Raw genomic sequence first — 5,510 nt, 5'->3', positions numbered from 1 at the left:
AGAAGACAATAATGTGATTGTCGATGATATTGATGAAGTTATTGAGCAATATAGCAACACATCTGATAGTGGGATAGACTTATTTGTTTCGTTACCTCTTGGTAAAATAGACCTAGAAGTAGATAGTTTAGCAAGGGCTGATCTCATTGAAGATGAGATGGATCATTCACTGTAACATACTTAATTTTCTTAATGATTCAATGTGTATTCTTAATTCTATGGTTTTTATCATGCGCACATGTGCATACTCAATAATCAATAGTCAAGTTTAAAGCTAAATTGAATTTTCCATAATAAAAATGAGGTATTTTTTATCATCTTGAAGTAGAGAAATTACGAGATACATATTACAATGCTTGCTACTAATTGTATAATAAGGTTTCTGTCACTTGCCACTAATCACTTATATCAGGCTTGTCAACTGGAGGAATTGTCATTCATTAGAGAGCAATGCAAAAATAATTATTAACTCTGGTTTTTTTATTCAATGATTCAATGTGTATTCTTAATTCTATGGTTTTTATCATGCCCACACGTGCATACTCAAGAATCAATTTCACGTGGTTAAATAATTATTAACTTTGGTTTTTTTAATATTAAGTCTAATTTCAGGTGGTTAAATAATTACGCGTCTAAAAGCACGTCTATATTAGCATCTATTTACACGCTCTTTTACACGCACATATAGATGCAATGATAGATGCGCCCGACTTTGCACATCTAACATGCGCGTCTATGCCTCATTTCTATTGTAGTGATGACGAATACGTACATTCTGCATTGACTACAACTCCACTCAAGCAACACTCAAACTTATCAAATATTGAATCATTTCCATAACGATCAAGCAACTATGGACGTAGGTATTCATGCACTCTAAAGGTTGCAACAGGTGCAGATTCCATGTTTATGTCCCAAAGATTGAGAGTCGTATAGTCCCTACTTAGGATGTAGTGATCACCTCTCGAGAAATTAAGATCAGAAATAGAAGCAATGATCTCTGTATAGACAATTCTTGCTCCTTTTGCTTCTTGTTCTTCAAACAGTTTTGTGTGTCTATCACACAAAGCGGATTGTCGCATGTCTACAGGTCAAACTGTGCCTTTTGAACTGCTGTAAACAGTGTGCTACAATGAGATGGATGAAATTTAGCTGACATGATCACCTCAGCCAACTCCTCCATGTTGGCAGGCTTTATATCCACTATGTTGAAATTTTGGTCACACCATTGATATCCAGACTCCACAAATTTATCTGCAAATCATCAGCTGAAATATAAGTTTCCCCATCACTGTTGTTGGAAATGGAGTTTTATGTAATAATCGTGACAATGGTCATAGATTCTCCTACACCTAGCTACATGTGTCATCTCATTGCTCTGATAACTATCGTGGGCAAATGAACTGATGGAATCCCCTTTGCTGGAAAGGCATAGTCATTATATAAAAATATCACTGGCCATTGAGATGAGCTCCGATTCAATGCACGTGATGCAGATCTAATAAGAGGGCTTCCACTTACTATAGATCCATTATCCATAGGAATTGAAGGCTCCACATTCATTTCTATCAGTTTTTTCTCTTTGATACATTGACAAGACACACACTTGGTGACATATTTGAGGACGTCACCTTTCAGCCTCTCCCAATGGTAGCTCTTCCTAACTGCATTGAGAGTCTTGGCATAGCCAGGATGTCCTGAGAAAGGGGAATCATGAGCTTCCCACAATATCTTCTACTTAAGTGACTAGCTTGCCGGTATACATACTCTCGTTCTATAGAAGACAAGTCCACTATTGATAGAGAATTCATGATACTTAGCCTGCAGCTTTTGGTCCTGATCCTTGATAGAGATCTCCCTTACCATCTTTTGATAGGCTGGATCATGGCATGCTTCCTCTCTAGCCAACTCAAGTATTGGGTTGTTTGGCATGGATACCTTTGTGGCTAGAGATCTAGCTGTTGATGGATTTTGCAAGATTAGAGAATTAAGGAATGCCTTGTGACTGAGTGCATCGGCAACTACATTCTCTTTTCCTAGTTGGTACTTGATTTCAAATTCATACTCCTCCAGCACTTCAATCCACAGACGTTGCCTCATGTTGAGCTAGTTCTGGGTAAAGATCCACTTGAGACTCTTATGATCAGTCACTAGAGTACACTTGTTACCTGACAGGTAGTGTCTCCAAAGCTTTAGAGCATGGCTGACAGCTTACAATTCCAGATCATGGGTAGCATAATTCTTCTCATGACTCTTCAATTTCCTTGAAGAGTATGCTATAGGATGACCATCCTGCATGAGCACACAACCTAAGGCAAGCGTGCTGGCATCTGTTACTACCTCAAACTCCTTATTGAGGTTTGGAACTTTTAGGATAGGTGATGATACCAAACTTTGCTTCAGTCTATCAAAGTTGGTTTGTTGGGGAGTTGTCCATGCAATGGATGTTTGCTTCTTCAGTAAGTCCGTCAGAGGTGCTGCAATCAAAGCATAATTTTTAATGAAGATTCTATACCATCCTGTCAATCCAAGGAAAGCCGTGTATTTCTTTGACAATTGTTGGTATTGGCCATTGTAGCACATCTCTGACCTTGGCTGGGTCCACTAAGATTCCTTCCGTTGATACAATGAATCCCAGATATTCAATCTGACACTTGAAGAATGCACACTTCTTCTTAGCATATAGCTTATGTACCCTCATTGTCTCAAGGACAACCTGAAGTTGGGGTTCATGATCTTCTTCTTGTTTGGAATAGACTAGAGTGTCGTCGAAGAAGACGAGTACAAAGTCATCAAGATATGGCCTAAAAATATCCTGCATTAACCTATTGAACGTGACAGGCGCATTCGTAAGCCCGAATGACATAACTAGGAGCTCAAAGTGCCCATATCTTGTGTTGAAGGCTGTCTTTCGGATATCTTCATCCTTGATCCTTATCTGATAGTAACCAGACCTGAGATCAATCTTGGAGAAGATCTTCGCATCCTGAAGACGATCAAGAAGCTCATCTATTCTAGGAATAGGGTACTTGTTCTTCACAGTTGATTGATTCACCCTCTGTAATCAATACATAGTCGAAACGTTCCATCTTTCTTTTTCTGGAATAGTACTAGAGCTCCCCGTGGTAAACTGTTAGGATGGATGTAGCCCTCTGATCTAGCAGTTTCTTGAGTTGTTCCTTTGGCTCAATTTCTTCAGGTATGGACATTCTATAAGGTCTCTTTGCAATTGGCGCAGCTCCTAGTACTAGCTTGATCTCATGATCCACTTCTTTTGAGGTGGGAGTTTTATCAACTCTTCAGGAAATACGTCCAAGTATTCCTTTAGCCAAGAAGGTCTTTCACTAGACTCCTTCTTTTGATCTAACTTATTGAGCTTAATCAAGTAGATAGGTAGTCCCTTTCTGACTCCCTTTATAATTCGAGATGCTTTGGCCAATTGAATTTTTGGCACTCCAGCCTCACCTTGAGTTGTGACCAGTTCCCCTTCAGAGTTTCGAAAGGAAATTTGGCCCTTTCCACAATGAATGTGGGCATCATTAGGTTTAAGCCAATCCATTCCGAGTAGACACTCATGGATGCCTAAACTTATAACTCTAAATTTGACGGAAGTTATCTTTCCTCCCAGAAAGAATTCCACCTTAGCAGTTTGCGTGGTACAAGTAACCTCATGACCATTTGCCAATTCCACAAGCAAGATAGGTGCTTCTACTGTGGCTATTCCTAATCTTTTTACACAAACTGGTGAGATAAAGGAATGTGTACTGCCATAGTCAATCAAGGTCTTGAAACCTTTACCTTGGTAGTCCAATAGTGTATGAATCACCGAGAACTGGCAATTCGAGCCTTTCTTGTGAAGAGCGGCATGGACTGTGGCCCTTTCAAACTCTTCTCCATGGTCGGATCTTCTTCTTCTTCACACATTTGCCTATTGGCAACGTAGGTGGTTCTTCCTCTGCCTTGAGTAGTGGCTCCCTGTCCACAGCCAGTTCCTTGGAAAGGTGCTTGGCGATTTCCTCCTCCAAGCTTGAGACATTGCCTCTTGAAATGATCGGGCTCATTGCAGTGGAAACAACGGAAATTTCGGCCATTGCTTTGAGTAGGAACAAAGTTGTTGACATTGATAGTCTTTTCTTTCTTTCTTTTTCCCTGACTTTGACCTTGAACTCTCTTCATTTGAGGCCTAAATGTTCCTCTATTCGGGTCATTGTAAGACCATGTTTTGTTACCTCCTGGTCTAGCTTGCGCCTCTTGAATCATAGTGGTAGCTCGAATGAGTGCGTCTTGTAGATCTGATGGGTATTCACTAGTGGATTTAAACCAGTACAAAAGTTTGACACTTGCTTTGTCATGTCCATCCGTGGCGCATACTTAAAAAGTGAGACAAATTTAGAGTAGTATGCGTCAAGAGTGAGTCCCAGCTATTTTAGCTCCTAGAACTCATTCATTTTTTGTGTGCAATACATAGGTGGTAATTATCTTTCTTGCACGACTTTCTTCAACTTCTCCCAAGTAATGGATCCTTCCGCGATCCCTTGATCTCTACATCATTGCTTCCACCAAAGGCTGGCTTCGCCGGTGAGCTTTAGCTTACCGAGCATAGCCTGATTGGCGGGTTCAATACCGGCTTCTTCAAAGTAATCCTCCATTGATTCAATCCAAATTTCAACATCTGCTTGGATGGTCGTACCTCTCTTGTCAAATTCGGGCGGCTTAATCTGCTTGAGAAGAAACTTCTTCTCCTGAATTACAGTAGTACTTGATGTAGGAGGCGAACTGGGAATCTATACCTGCGGTTGCGCCTGGATAAAGGTTTCTTAACGTTATTACTCGTTAATTGTTATGATTTATATTTCATCTCCATTTCAGTTTATCAACCAAGAAATCTAACCACTTAACTTCTTATCAAATTGGAAGATCAGGGTATCCTTTCCTTTGGAACCCATTTTTCTCATGGCGCCCCAACACCTTGATCCTGTTGGCGAGGATTACACGAGTCACTTTCTCATATACATATGAGTTCAGCTCAACCCTCCGACCTCGAATATGTAAAGTTGAGTTTACGTGAGCTTCCACAAAAATAATCAGCTTCACGACTTTCAGGTCTTCCAACCACTTGATCCTCTTTAGGTTGGTTTGTAGGTATGCAAACCGGTGGATGGCTATATAGTAGATTCTTGAGGTGCCCATCCATCTTCGTTCCATGTACAAAGGTGATGGATTATAGATATGCTCTAGAATGTCCATCATCTCAACCCTTTGTCGATAATCGGGGGAATGTATCGCAATCATCAACATGACGCCGAACACTAAGAACCTATTCCATGCTTCGTAATTCTGCACGACAGCTTTGAAAGTAAGGAAATGTTTGGATCCCAACATTTTCTTTACTTCTTTTATTATGATTTCTTAAAAACAAATCCTTCGTTGGTTCGCTCTGATACCAACTGTAACGTGTCCACCTGTTATCTTCGGGACACATCTTAGCAGTCCATCAGAAAGGATGTCTA

At 40.3% G+C, this 5,510-nt stretch overlaps 1 pseudogene; it reads right to left on the bottom strand.

The window, feature by feature from the left end:
• Nucleotides 1-746: 746 nt before the first annotated feature.
• On the bottom strand, nt 747-4,649 carry LOC148017885 (serine/threonine protein phosphatase 2A 55 kDa regulatory subunit B alpha isoform pseudogene; annotated as a pseudogene).
• Nucleotides 4,650-5,510: the final 861 nt, after the last annotated feature.

This window comes from Lygodium microphyllum, chromosome 21 (assembly GCF_053477565.2).
Source record: "Lygodium microphyllum isolate KBCC chromosome 21, Lygodium_microphyllum_v1.1.10, whole genome shotgun sequence".
Lineage (NCBI taxonomy): Eukaryota > Viridiplantae > Streptophyta > Polypodiopsida > Schizaeales > Lygodiaceae > Lygodium > Lygodium microphyllum.
Note: the sequence above shows the minus strand (reverse complement) of the source record. Positions and strands in the feature narration are given on the sequence as shown.